Source organism: Dermacentor albipictus, chromosome 1 (assembly GCF_038994185.2).
Source record: "Dermacentor albipictus isolate Rhodes 1998 colony chromosome 1, USDA_Dalb.pri_finalv2, whole genome shotgun sequence".
Classification (NCBI taxonomy): Eukaryota; Metazoa; Arthropoda; class Arachnida; order Ixodida; family Ixodidae; genus Dermacentor; species Dermacentor albipictus.
In genome coordinates, this window is record NC_091821.1 from 125,229,339 (window position 1) to 125,244,680 (window position 15,342).

At 50.1% G+C, this 15,342-nt stretch overlaps 1 protein-coding gene across 2 annotated transcripts in view; it reads left to right on the forward strand.

Annotated features, from left to right (window-relative positions):
* The window catches only part of Cad96Ca (tyrosine kinase receptor Cad96Ca), a 124,928-nt gene that overhangs the window by 16,383 nt on the left and 93,203 nt on the right, over window positions 1–15,342 (forward strand). The window lies entirely within an intron of this gene.

The following is a 15,342-nucleotide window of genomic DNA, read 5'->3' on the forward strand; positions in this document are numbered from 1 at the left end:
CCATCCATCCATCCATCCATCCATCCATCCATCCATCCATCCATCCATCCATCCATCCGTCCATCCGTCCATCCGTCCATCCATCCATCCATCCATCCATCCATCCATCCATCCATCCATCCATCCATCCATCCATCCATCCATCCATCCATCCATCCATCCATCCATCCATCCATCCATCCATCCATCCATACATCAGGATAAACAGCACAGGAGCGCAAAAAGGGAACGTGTATGGCGCTGACGCCTTCATCCTTCGGTGTGTTGCTCGCATTTGCGCTGCTGCTGTCTTTTGACAGACGTTCACCCTTTAGTCCACGAGTTCCTTCTGAATGCTTTTTCTTTGCTCCCTCTGTGTAGTAATGTAAAAGAAAGTAAATGTATCTGCATTCACAAAAGTAGCTCAACGAAAACAATGTATTTTGGAACTGACAGCTCTCGCTCGCCAGGGCTGGTTATATTATTTCTCCGGCACGTGAAACGTAAACAGAATGACTGCGTAAAGAGCAATGCTACATATCTGTAAAAGAGACAGACGAAGAGCTTGGACCCTTCGCAGGCTTGAAGTCAGAGAACACTGGACAATCAGGTGGGAGGGGTTCTGGCTCCCACTGAAGTTCTTATGTGGGCCAAGATTGTGAGTGGTACCGTTTAGCACACTCATTTCGGGGCATTGTGTCGCGGGGGTGGACCGGTCGGCACGGCAGCGTGCGCTGGGTGGCTACGGCTTGCGTTCTGTTCCGCATCACTGTGCGTGTCGCTTTGTCCGTCAGTCTAGCACTGCACTTTCAATGAGGACGCACAGAATAACGTACCTATAGCTAATAGGTTTCTTAAACTCTGTGAAAACTCTGCTGAAAGGTGGCACGGGGGCGGAGTAATATCCGGCAATTCCAAGAAGATCTGCTTACAGCCAACAGCATCCTTGTCCTCCTCTTGCACTGAGCCATGATGATGATAGTCACAACACCGAAGAATGAGGCATGTAGCCTCTGCGTTGGCAAACAATCTAAGTGGCGTTATGGTAGCCATGACAGGTGTCAAATGTGCGCTCTGAGAGTCCCAATAGCGGTAAATGTGGTGACAGTTGAAATCGTTGTACATGTCGAAAATCACGAGAGGCCAGTTAAGGCGTGCCCAAAGTGCCTGTGCCTGTAATCTCGTGCATTAGGCTCGTTTTCAAGGCTTTAATTTAAGTCAACAACCTTGTTCAAAAAGGGTCTTTAAGTACAAGTCAAAACCTAAGGGCCGGGGCCACACCTGCTTTACCAAGCAAGCGTAGAGCAAACAGCACTAACAACAGGTTACTGCTAATGTGAACTCTATAGCGAACAGCGAGAGTTCAATGACCTAGCTGATTTATATACAAGACAACACTAGCGCCATCGGCGCACAAAGTGTTGGTAGACGACATATATAGAATTGAAAGCTATAAAGATCTGAAAGCGAAACTGGCAACACAAGAGATATTACAGCCTCTATTTTAGCTGGTTTCTAAATGATTCTTAACATCCGCTTGGCCAAATGATCCCGATGAATAACGCTCTTGGAACGCCGGCGGAGCCAGTGACGGACGGAGAACAGGATCATTTCGCAGTAGAAGAGGGACAGACTCATTGCATTATTAGGGCTATGCTTTGTTTCAGGAGTCCCGCGCTGAAAGGTGACCCATATTCACTGCCATTGGTTCGTCTGACGGGTCGAGTGTGCATCCCTCCGAAGTGGTGTTTCAACGACATGGTTTAAGTAGGGTATCTAGATGCAGCCTGTCACCGCTGTCTTGCAGTCACGAAAAACAAAAACAAAAAAAAAAGGAAATGAAGGTAATGTTGGACGGCGTTAAGCTATTCTTGGCCGGGGCAACACTATTAATGCTTTGAAACTAAAAGATTGAGGAAACTATATAAATTTGCACGTAGTCCTCCCTTGTTTATTTAATATTTACTTGAGAAATTTCGGAAAATAAATAAAAACGAATGAAGGAAGTGTCCAGTGACCCTTCAAACACGCTTTCCTGCGACAGCTCTACTCGCACGTGTTGTTTTCGAAACAATTCGCGCAGTCTTTAGCGCTGCCGCAACGCAGTCGTATTGTGACACTAGACTGGCAAGAAGGACTTGAAAGAAGGACTACGTTGCATTCTAAAGTAATCAACGTTTCGAAACGGCAACATTGCGGACTTTTCCTGTGCCACAGTAGCCCAATTACGAGAGGCACATTTTCAAATTGGTGACGTCACATTGACGTGCCGACGGTGCGGTTTCTGCGCGAAATTAAAGAAAGGGGAGTTCGGACTTCATTTTCTCCATCACCGTCTTTCACCAAATGAATGAAAATATAGTTTTTCAAAGAATAATTGAGCAATATAGACTAGTTTGGTATTGCTATTCCGTGTCCATTTAAGCCTGGGCAGGTGTCGTCCAGGGTTCCGTCTCAGCAAGAGGCCTCTAGACGAAGATCGCTGTGCGCATGCTTACCTTGGACGAGAGCAAGGACCCCTCAAAATTGTCTCCTCCGGTCAAAGACTGTAGCTAGTCATTTGGTATGAGTCTTCCGAAGGCACTGTAAGATGCCAGAGTTAATTGGCGATCGAGGCAGGGAAAAAAGAAAACACGGTAAATTAACCAGTTTTGGCTTCGTAAGCGACACGATGGTCCCTAGCGCCTGCGGGCGACACAACCGGGCTGTCAAAGAGCGAAACCAATTTGGCCCCCCTCCGAAGAAACATCCGCTTGCTCCGCTCCAACTGTTGATAAAAGTCCCCGAGGAGCGTGCGAAGAGACCGACGAGCCGAGAGCAGCTCCAGGCCGCACCCAGCAATGAAGCCACGGTTGACGGGCTTCGGCAAGCAACGCTTTCGCCGAAGTGTCGCTCTCTCTCCAGGACGAAGGCTGTCGTTAAGAGAAAAAAAAGAAGGAAGGAAGGACAGGTGCTACCGGAGCGGCACGCGCCCCCCCCCCCCCCTTCCTCTGGAGCGACGGCCTCAGTGACCACGCTGACGTAGAAAAAAAAAATATATATATATATGGCCGCTGGCAAGTGCTACCGGCGCCGAAGAGAGCAGCTAGGGGCGCTCTAAAGCGCGGGCAGGAGCGCTCACACTCCCGCATTGTAACACGCAGAGAGAGAGAAAGGAGAGCGCGGGAAAAGAGAGGAAGCAAAACAAAAAAGCTCGTCTGTGGCTCCACAAAGAGCGCGCCCCAGGAACGCCGCCCGCCGGCAGAGCTCTGGCGAGAGGGCGGACGGTGGGTGTGACATCTTCGGCAGCTCGCAAGAAGGGAATAAATGAGGCGCGTCGAAAAATAAGAAGAGCCGAGGAGGGACAAGGAGCGCGAAACGCAGTGAGAGGAGCGGCGCCGACCTGGGCCAGCTCGCGCCTAGTAACCTCGGCGCGCCTGCAGAGGCAGCCTTGGAGATAATTGAACGCCACGCCAGGCCAGACGACGACACTCAGCGAGACTGGTTTTTGGACTGTGAGCAGCTCGGGATGGCGGCCCCGCTCTTCTCGGTCCAGGCGCCGCCCTCCCCAGGTGTCTCTGGCAACTTGGAAGCAGGCCTGAGAGTGGCGCTGCTTGGGGCGGCGCCGTAGCTGTGACACAGCTTCGGTCACGGCAGCCCAGCATCGCCGGCAGCTTGCGCGTCCTTTGTGTGTTGAGCCTCGCACAGCGTCAATTTAGGCCTGAAGCGAAAGGGAGGACGCATCGAAAGCTGAAATCGCTGCGTAGAGGCACCCCGACCACAACATTTAAGTCGACGCTTTTGGTGCAATGCGGGATTTCCAAAGCTCTTCGCGCGTAGAGCTGTTCATCATTCGTCGGTACCTTAGTTACCAGAGAGTTTTAGTATAGCGATTATACATCAAAAGCAAGAACGTCGCGTTAAAGTTGCGTGCACTCAGCAGAGTGCACTGTGCACTCCATAAGCGGTGCTGTGGCTCTTGCGTGTTTATGCTAACTTTGGGATTTCGCATTCAGTGACAAATGCAGACACGTAGGGGAACATGGCGGCGCTCGTCGAAGTGAGGACCGCCCGCTTCGGGTCTATGAAGTCGTTGTCCTGCACTGTTCGCCTCATTAGTTCCTATCTCATGCTTGTATTTGCTTTTATTTGTATTAGGATGTTTTAACAGCAAAGTATTGGCGACAGCTGGCCTCTGGATTTTTTTCTTGATTCTTGGCGCGATAGGCTTAACGAGAGAAGCTTGACAAGGCCTCCGAGATCGGGTAGGGCATGCTTAGGTAAGCATAGATAAGCCTCGCGGGCCAACCGATCTCGGATGCCATGGAGCGCTAAAACTCGACATCGTTCCTTAGTGAGGCTCAACGGTTATTAAAAGTTCTTGCTTAATAAATACTGCGAGTTTGTGCCGTGCTGGTATTCTCAAAGTCATTCATGCACAAATATATTCTAAGGTATGTTCTTGAAGGGCCCCTCGCCAGGCCCCACAGCAGATCTTGGTTATACGCTGAAAGTTGTTACGTGTCCTCTATGGAGCGTTCTGCCGGAAAAATGTTTAAAATTGGCTCATTAATAGCCGAGATAGAAATGTTTCATTGCCGCGAACCCATGATTTCAGAAGGCGAGCTCCACTGTATAGCGAGGCACTCTCTCCTCTCGCCCCGTCTAGCCTACGCAAGCGAAATTCCTTCCCTGCATTCTCCCATACCGGACATCGAGGATCGCGTGACACATACGTCACGGGCCCTGCCTTCATCTTTTTCTCTCCTCGTTTTTTTTTCGTTTTTTTTAAGTGCTGCGCACGAGCTGTTGTGATTGTCTGGTTTCGCGCAGCGCACGATTTTGCGCGCTGTGCACAAGGACAATGGCTCGCGCTATAATTCAGTGTTAAGCTATGTTCACACTACGGTCGTAACGCGCGTAACAGCTCTTCCGGCGTATCGAACGTAACGGCTTTAAAAAGCGTTACGGCAGTTAAGCCGGCACCTTTGTTCACATTTACTGCTGCTTAAATTACGGCTTCTACAACAGGCCAATCAAATTTGGAGCTGCAGAATCGACGTCACCAGCGGTCCAATATGGCTCCTGTCAACATGCGAGCGCTGGCCGAGATCAAAGAAATTCACGCTCAAAACAAACTTATAGTCACGTATTCAATCGCCCAAAGACGACGAAGGCGACGCAGAAGGGTTTGGGTGCGGCAAGTATTTCTCAACAGGGCCGTGGACGGCGATTTTCATAACCTTTTCGCCATGCTCCGAGTTGGTGACGTTGCGATGTTTCATAACTTCATGCGCATGTCGCCCCAGCAGTTCCGCTTCCTTGAAAACCTAATGAGACCACTCATCGAAGTTCGGAGCACGCATCTGCGGCCATCGATTTCCTCGGCGGATAAACCGGATGAACTGAAAACAGTCTCGCAAGGCGCACTGCAAAAATTTTCACGAACACAGCCAATCGTGCGCACGGAATGGCGGAATGGCACTTCCCGCGCCCGGAGCTGTCTGCAGACGGGAGGACGGAAGTGTCGTCACCGGTTGTTGAAAACCGAAAGCTTATCGGTCATTGGCTGTGTCGCAACGGTCGTAATATCGCAGTCGTAAATGTTGCCGACCCTTTAACACTCTCACCCACGATTTTCCCGTGAATTGCGCACGTTGGTACCTTTACGTTCACAGTCTGAACTAGACGCATACGCTTGTTGCGCTTCCGCTTACGTATGTTACGAAAAATCGGCGCCTTACGAACGTAGTCTGAACATAGCATTACACGAATACCGGGGCAGAACAAGCGGATCGCAGAGCATGAACACGCTCTGGAACACGGTAGAAAATGGCATAGTTTCGCTACTCAAAAACCCTCCTTGGAGGGACATAACCTTTACTTAGGCTCCGGCCCATGAAGAAGTCCCAGGTAGCGAAGCCGCTCACGAGCTCGCCCGTGCACTCTACCACCGGGCAACTCTACAGCAGCCAGTTCCAGGGATCAAAGATAACATGATCGCGTATAGAGAAATCGTAGATCATTACAAAGCCGAAAGACGAATCTTTCCTCTTCCGCATCGGTCTCTCTCTCTGGAGGACGCTCGCATTTTGCGGCGCCTCCAGGAAAATAATTATACATCACCATATTGGATCTACTTAACTCGGACGAGGGACTATAACGACGCCCTCTGCAAAATTTGTAAGGAGAAAAGTACGCTAAACCATGTAATATGTGAGTGTGCTGGCTCCCCAGGGGCCAAGGTAAAGATTGGCAGTAGAGAAGCCTGGGAGGTCTTGCTCCAGAGCGATGCCGAAGACGACCAGCGTCGAGCTATCCGCCTTGCCGTTGATGTCGGGAAGACTCACCGTTCTCAACGCGCAGAGGCTGCTTCGACCTGCCCCCCCCCCCCCCCCTACCTGCGTGTAGGGTTAGAGGCGGGCTCGGTGGAATAATAATGTTTTCAATCAATCAATCAATAGTTTTGGTACCTGCGCCCGTGACTACATGACCATGCGAACAAGCAGACGAAGCGGAAGTACATCTCTCTTGCTTCGGTGCGAAGTAAAACAAAAAACCCGCAGACATTCCGTTTGTGTGTTTTATTATTTCTCTAAACTTGAATTCGCCAATTCAAGCAACAGATCACACAAATACCAGATGGTGCCTTGAACAATTCTCGAAGTCACGTGTCACCACGAGCGACGTCACACTGCGGACCCGAGTACGTAGGCGCAGGGACGCGAGTACGTCACCTCCCGGCTTGTAGCGTAGTGGCCGCGAGGAGAAGGGAAAACGACGTTCGGATTGAAATTGCAGACCTTTCGGCGGCGCGTAGCGATGTGATTCTTCGCAAACACGATCGTTGGCGCGCTTTGTATGCTCTGCGCTTGTCAACTCAAAATGGCCAGACCTGGTGGGAGGCCCTTTAAGAATTGCCTTCTGTCAATACGAGGTACACTCAGTGATGTGCTAATCATCGCGCCAGCCTGCGAAGAGATGTGCAAATTGAGCCGCTGTTTTAAAGAACTACTTATAGCCACACATCTGTACCGATACGCCTATATGCCAATCATATAGACAGTGTATATTCGGTTCATCAGCCCGACAAGGAATATTTTCTACTATTGTTACACTGCATAATCGGTATCCTCATAAGCCTGTAGGTCTGCTGCAGAATCGACAAAGGCGTCTCCCAGAGATGGCCTGTTTCGACGCCATTACCTACAATCTTCCTCACCCTGTCGCTTCATATAATTCCTCGCCAAATAACATTAAACAAAGATGAAGACCTGCTTTAAAAAAATATCAGCGGTGATTTAGCGGTACATGCGTTAGCATTACGTCTCACCACTTTCATGCCCTGGATTTATGATTTAAACCGCGTTCACCACATTTCAATGCGTTGTTCAGGAGCGCACTCAACACACGTCCTGCATGCCTCTTGGAGGAGCGGTGCAACTGACGATGGTCGAGATCAGACCACCGTCACTCTCACTATATATATATATATATATATATATATATATATATATATATATATATATATATATATATATATATATCCGCTTTAATACCAATTCCTATTTATTTATGCTTTCTTTAATTCAGTCAGGCAGTACTAGACATCATTTCCTCTACGCTGTGCGCTTCGTTGGCTGTGCATTGTTGGCTTCTTATGATACGACTAATATGAGTCGCCCCCCCCCCCCCCTCACTTTCCTATCTTTTCGTTCATATATATATATATATATTGTTGCGCCCACAAAAGGCGTTACTTTGAAGCCGGGTAGAGTTAGCAGCGATGGCCTGGATCAGCTGAGCGCCTGGCGAGATTCAGCCAGCCAGCCACACGTCGTCTTCCTCGTTCACCACCCTCCGGTGCTTTTTGTTGAGGCGTGAACCCACTATGCTCCTCAGAGTGTCACATTCGTGAATCCACTACACACCTAAGAGCGTAACATTTCCCTCCGCGCAGACGAAGCCCGCCGGGCAAGTCTAACAGGCTATCGAGAAATAAAGGGCTTTAAACGGGCGACATGCGAAAGTTCAGTCTTTGCTGACCGTCGGCCATTTGATGTGAGACGTGCTATGCGGTAGGTTAATTCGCTGATGCGCTCCGTAATAACATAGGGGCCAACATAGTGGGCCAGCAGTTTTTCACATAGTCCACGTTTCCTGGTTGGTTTCCAGAGCAACACTAAATCACCAGGGTCATATATCACGTGTCGGCGTCGGCGGTCGTAGCTTGCCTTCGAGCGGTCTTGTGAAAGAAGAGTGCGTAAAGAAGCAAGTCGTCGGGCTTCTTCAGCAATACAGACTGTCTCTGATATACAAAGATTATCGTGGCTGGAGAACGGGAAGATAGTGTCTAGTGTATAACGAGGCGGACGCGCGTAAAGAAGAAAGAAGGGGCTGTAACCCGTAACTTCATGCTTTGAGGTGTTAAATGCGTACGTAATGAAAGGTAGCACGCTGTCCCAGTTCTTATGATCTGACTCGACATACATGGACAGCATGTTAGTGAGAGTTCTGTTCGTGCGTTCCGTAAGGCCATTTGTTTGGGGATGATACGGGGTGGAATGTCGAAACCTTGAAGCACATAGACGAAGCATCTCTTCGACCACGTCTGCAGTGAACTGCCGCCCACGATCGCTGATGATGACTCTGGGAGGTCCATGTCGAAGAATGACAAAACGCAGCAGAAAAATGCACACTTCGGTTGCAGTAGCCGATGGTATTGCAGCTGTCTCACAGTAGCGTGTCAAGTGATCGGCACACACGATAATCCAGCGGTTCCCATCGGATGAACGCGGGAAAGGACCGAGGAGGTCGATGCCAACTTGCTCAAAGGGAGTGCTGGGGGGTGGCACTGGATGGAGTTGACCAGGAGGAGCACTCGTCGGACGCTTATAACGTTGACACTCGTTGCAGCTGGACACATACTGGGCGGTCGTCTGGCGCATTTTGGGCCAGTAGAATCTTTCTTGAAGGCGGTAGAGAGTTCGCGCAGAACCCAAATGTCCAGATGTTGGATCGTCATGCATAGCGCGCAAGACGGAGACACGGAGACTCTCCGGGACCACCAGAAGATATCGTGGGCCTGTAGTAGAATAGTTCTTTTTGTAAAGAACCCCATCACGAACACAGAAACGAGTTGATGGTGCTGATTGCCTTGCAGTAATGAACAGTGGTTCTAAAGTTCGGTCTTTTTGTTGCTCGACCTTGAAGGTATTTATATCAGGAAATCCCGGCTCCAGTGATGCAATATAGCAGTCGAAGTTGTCCGCGTCGCAGTCCGTCGTTGGAAGCGGCATGCGCGAGAGGCAGTCAGCGTCGGCGTGTCGGCGGCCGCTTTTATAAGAAACGGTAAAGTTATATTCCTGTAAACGGAGTGTCCAACGCGCAAGCCGGCCCGACGGATCACGGAGATTAACCAGCCAGCAGAGAGAATGATGGTCTGTCACCACAGTGAAGGGGCGCCCGTACAGGTACGACCGGAAGCGCTGTACTGCGAAAATAACTGCAAGACATTCTTGCTCTGTAACGGTGTAGTTACGCTCGGACTTACTTAAAGAACGACTCGCATAGGCGACGACGTGTTCTTTGGTGTCGACGCGTTGGATAAGGACAGCGCCGATGCCAATACCGCTAGCGTCCGTATGAACTTCTGTGGGAGCCGCATGGTCGAAGTGTCGGAGAATGGGGTGAGACGTCAGACGAGACTTCAGCTCACGAAAACTAGCTTCACATTCAGGAGTCCATTCAAAGGGAACGCCCTTCTGGAGGAGGCATGTCAGCGGATACGCGATGTTGGCAAATCCACGAATAAACCGGCGGAAGTACGAGCAAAGCCCTAGGAAACTGCGTAGCTCTTTTACATGGCGAGGTTGCTTGAAGGCTTCCACCGTAGCAGTCTTCGCTGGATCAGGTCGTATACCGTCCTTATCCACTAGGTGTCCCAGAACGAGTGTTTGGCGCTCTCCAAAATGGCACTTCTTCGAGTTGAGGACCAAACCCGCTTTGTCCAAGCAGTCTAGCACAAGATCGAGACGTGCGTTGTGCTCACTGAACGTGCGCCCGAAAATCACTACATCATCTAGATAGCACATGCATACTTCCCACTTCAAACCACGCAGGATGTTGTCCATGAAGCGCTCAAAAGTTGCAGGCGCATTACAGAGCCCGAACGGCATCACATTAAATTCAAAAAGTCCATCTGGTGTTACAAATGCCGTTTTCTCCTTGTCTGCCTCGTGCATCGGAATCTGCCAGTACCCCGACCTCAAGTCAACAGACGAAAAGTAAGACGCTGATGAGAGGCAGTCGATAGCATCATCAATACGCGGAAGAGGATATACGTCCTTTTTAGTGATGGTGTTGAGGCGGCGGTAGTCAACACAAAATCGCCATGAACCATCTTTCTTCCTAACCAGGATCACTGGCGCTGCCCACGGACTACAGGATTCTTGGATTACATTCTTATTTAGCATTTCGTGGACTTGGTCATTGATCACCTTGCGTTCCGATGGTGAGACTCTGTATGGTTTCTGTCGCAGTGGTTGGGCAGATCCCGTATCTATGCGATGGTGTATACGAGAAGGAGGAAACAATGGTGGCCCCTCTTGCTGGGAGAAGTCAAACAGTCGGGCATGCTTTAGCAGAATATTCGCCACTTCGTGACGCTGCTTAGTGCTGAGAGACTTGTTTACCATAGTCAGAAATGAGGAGTGCGCCGCAGGGCAGACATTAGCGAAATGGCGCTCATCCGCAGAATCAAGGGCCTCTGTAAGAATGGCGAGCGATAGCACGTGATCTTGATGGTAGGCGGCAAGTTTCAGACCCTGTGGTAGTATTGCAGGTTCACTCGAACAGTTTACGGCCCATAAGTTGGTGCGTCCCTGAACAACTGACAGCGTGCAATACGGTATCAGTACATTCCTCTTAATGCAACTCAGGTGAACGGGCTCCACGGTAGCGTCAAACGTTCCGTCGGTGGTTGGAAAACAGGCGACTGAAACGTACGTTGCGGATAACGGAGGCACAACGGTATCCCGGGATACACAAAGCACACTTTCACGATTCGGTGGGCCTTCCATAAACGCAGCAGAAAAGCTCGTACCTACACTGATTTCACCCGTTTTGCAGTCGACAGTGGCACCACACAGTTTCAAAAAATCAAGGCCCAGGATTACGTCATGCGTAGAATGCGGTAGAACAGCGAACTCCGCGTTAAATATTTGGCCACCCAAGGTTACGTCTACATTACACACGCCCACAGGATACAACAACTCCCCACTCACTCCGCGAAACGTATCGGCACGGTCCCAGCGAAACATCACCTTTCGTCCTAGGAGGCTTTTAAACGCCAGACTCATCACTGAAACAGTTGCTCCCGTGTCCACTAAGGCCATGGATGAAACCCCGTCAATTAATACAAACACCGTATTCTTAAACATACAAATGGTTGGAGGTATCTCTGTCGACAGCGAAGATTGTCCAGCGACCTCACCTCCAACGGCCGCGCTGGCTAGTTTTCCGGAGGTGGCGACGGGTATCGACGCCGCGGAGAGGGCGATCGGCTTACACGAGGAGCGGGTGGTGGTGTCAAGCTGCGATCGGATGCTGGAGAACGGTTCCGCAGCGGCTCCGGGTGCTGGTGAGGCAAGCGTCCTAAGTATGTGTGCGAAGGCGAGTATGTTTCGCCCAGAGGAGCGCGGTACCGCCTAGACATCGTCGATCGGTCGAACCTCGGTGGTTGGCGGCGATTGCAGTACCTGGCAATGTGACCCAAGTCGCCACAGCTATAACACACAGGCAAACGACGATCGATGAACTGCCCTTCGAAGCGCTCAGCCGTGGGGGGTCGTGTAGCAGAGCGAGGCGGCTGAGCCTGCTGCACAGGAGGAACGGTCGGTCTGCGTGCAAACCTGCTGGAGCGAGGGTGTTCTGCAGGTCGGTGTTCGGTCGTAAATGTGTCCTCACGTGGCCATGGAGCACCGCTGCGGTTGACGTCTGTGACACATACCGCCGGTTGCCAGGAAGCGCAGGGTGCGGCAGGCGCCATGTGTTGCGGGTAATAACCGTCAGGTTGTCGTATGACGTCGCGCGCAAGTTCCTGGTGCCGCAGCAGTTCCTCACGCACGATCTGCCGTATAGTAGACGAAAGATCGGCAGACGGGCTCTCATCTACGCTGGCAATGGTTGTCACATTCGCCAGGCGTCCAAACTTTGGCACAATGCGACGTGTTTTCAACGTCTCAAACGTACGGCAATGACGCACGACATCTGAGACGGAATCAACGTGTTCCCGACTTATGAGGAAATTGTATACATCTTCTGCAATTCCTTTGAGGAGATGTCCGACTCGGTCTTCCTCGGACATCTGCGGATTTACGATTTTGCACAGCTTGAGGATTTCCTCGATGTATATAGTGCATGTTTCTCCAGGAGCTTGAGCTCTTTGAGCAAGTGTTCTCTCGGCGCGTTTCTGTTTGGCGTGGGTGTCGCCAAAACACTTCTTTATTTCCTCGACAAAGTGCTCCCATGTTGTTAGGGAGTCTTCGTGGTTTTCATACCACATCAGCGCCGTCTCACTCAGAAAGAGCGCGACATATTCAAGCTGAGTGACAGAATCCCAACGGTTGTAGCGGCTCACCCTTGCGTAGTGCATCAGCCACTCGTCGACGTCCTCGCCCACTTTTCCCGCGAACGAGCGTGGCTCCATGTAGTGCCGCAAAGGTCCAACTGGCGTTGACCTTTGAGAAGGTGAAACTAGAGCTGGCATTTGTCCATCACCGTCCTGAGCCATAGGGAAGGTCGTTGGCAAGAGACCGGCAAGACGACGGCTCCGGCGAAGTTCTGGATGTTGCGACTCCGTGGTACGTCCTGTCGTACCCAGCACCTCCACCACTCTGTTGCGCCCACAAAAGGCGTTACTTTGAAGCCGGGTAGAGTTAGCAGCGATGGCCTGGATCAGCTGAGCGCCTGGCGAGATTCAGCCAGCCAGCCACACGTCGTCTTCCTCGTTCACCACCCTCCGGTGCTTTTTGTTGAGGCGTGAACCCACTATGCTCCTCAGAGTGTCACATTCGTGAATCCACTACACACCTAAGAGCGTAACAATATATATATATATATATATATATATATATATATATATATATATATATATATATATTCTCACACATACATTCCTAATGCTAACGCATTAAAAAGCGACATCCAAGAGCGAGCTCACATTTGCAACATCTTTTTTCGAGGTCGCTGATTTTCGCTGCCGATAAAGGAAATTGTTAATGGTGGCGCCTGTCTCTGGCGACTTGTACCAGGCGCAGCGTTTGTTGGGCTGCTTAGATTGGTGCTTGGAGAGCCAGGAAGCCTTGGAACCCTATAGTCACCTGTCCTTACGTGGACGCTTCATTCATTTTTAAATTCGCCACATCTTGAAGAAATACAGAAACCGCCTGCGCCATGCCCTGTATATGTCGGTGATATTTCGCGCATCCGATAATCTAATGGTTTAGAGCTTGGACAGCAAATTTGGTCTAGAACCACTCCTGCATAAGTACGTCATGAATGTGAAGTTTTGGGTTGCAAAGAGATGATTGTCGTGTTCACGGCAAGGCAACCACGTGATGATATGGAATTGTTTGAAATAAGATATGGAATCTTAAGGAATAAGGCGCGCTATGCAACAACGATTGCACACCTCCTGTGTGATTTTCGTTTCAGTGTACTAAGAAAAGCACCCTGCACCACGCTCAACAAGCTTGACAACCGTCCACTTACAGAAAATAGAATTCTTGAACGCTGGTACTAGTCGACGACAGCCAGAGTTCCTCTAAAAGCACGTGTCTTCTTTGAAAGCATCGGGACTGTATGAAATATTGTAGTCGTTGTCAATTGTCTTCCTCGTGCTTTTTGCGTACAGATTCATTTCATATCTTCTCTTCATTTCCCTTCATCTTTTTTGCCCCTTCCCCAAGTACAGAGTAGCCAAACGGACGGTTACTCTGGCTGACCGCTCTGACCCCCCCCCCCCCCACCCCCTTTCGTCTCTTATTTGTCTCTCTCTATCGAATTTCGCCAGCAGCACGCCGGGAAAGAAGGAAAAACATAGAAACAGCTGAGAAGGAGGCAAAGCTTAGTCGAACAGTTTTTATTTAACAAGTTGAAATAAAATCTAGGTACGTAAGCAAATTGTGTTTTAGTTACCCGAGGTACATGGTATTTTACAATATTGGTTTCTGCGTTGGCTCGCTTCGCTGTTGGAGGCATATCCTATAGTGTTACATAATCCTTCTCCGCAGAACGTCTCTTCTGCTACAGAGTTGCACTGCGGGCATGTTGGTATGTCATCTTAGAATACTATGTAACTATTGTTTTTGCTGTTGTAAAAAATGATAACGCTAATGCACGTGTTCTTTGACGCACCGAGGCAGAACGTAAGGCGTGGTATCTTGTAATAAAAGATGTTGTTGGGAGTTAACGCTGCGTCTGCAGTGTGTTCATATGCCTTCTACGGACTTCGATCGTCGGTCATGTACTACATTAGTAGTCCAAGCCTCTTCTTCAAACGACACCGCAACTCGCGAAGGGACGCTTGGGTTGGTATTTAGTTTTCCGCGCGTCTGTCTTCCGCAAATCTTTCTTTTTTTTTTTCTGGCAGTGTTCCCAAATTATCCACCCCGTATTATCAATGATTTGCTGAAGCTCGTTTCTCACCTGCAACTGCTCTTACAAAGGGTTTGACACCCGAGAAAGCCTACACCGCAGTCGACTCCGCAAGCCTCGACTACGACAAATAGAAAAGCGACACCACGGAGACGAAGGCACGTAAGTGGACGGGCATGCATGCATATTTGACGCCCCAGCCGCTTTTCCTCCTCCCGCTCCCCGCTGATGGAGCGCCGTCGTCCCTTCGTCTCTCAATGTTTCCGCAGCCGGACCTTGCAGAGACGCCACGCTACACATACATATATCTCGCGCCTTGCAGCGCCCATTTGTCGACTGCAATTAGGCCTTATTCAAGGGATACAGCAAGGGGACGCATATTTTTATGCTTGTCTTCCTAGCGTTTCCTGTCCCCGTACTCCATCTTCAGCTTCAGGTGACGTGAGAAAGAGAAGGCGGGGGGGGGGGGGGGGAGGGTTGTTATGGCCGTATTGTTACTGTATATGGTCTTGCTGAACAGCACAAATAGCAACTTCGGGGACGTGCGGGTTCACCTGCGTGATCTCTTATTTTTGGCACACTCCATCGATGTTGTTGTCCTTCGTTTGTTCTTTTTCACGCAGGTCGTTCTGTCGGAGGTACACACCGTTCTACAGACTGTAGCTGCCGGTCGTTGTTTCGTTCCTTCGACAGTCACCACATGAACATTCTGGGAAACCCGAGCCC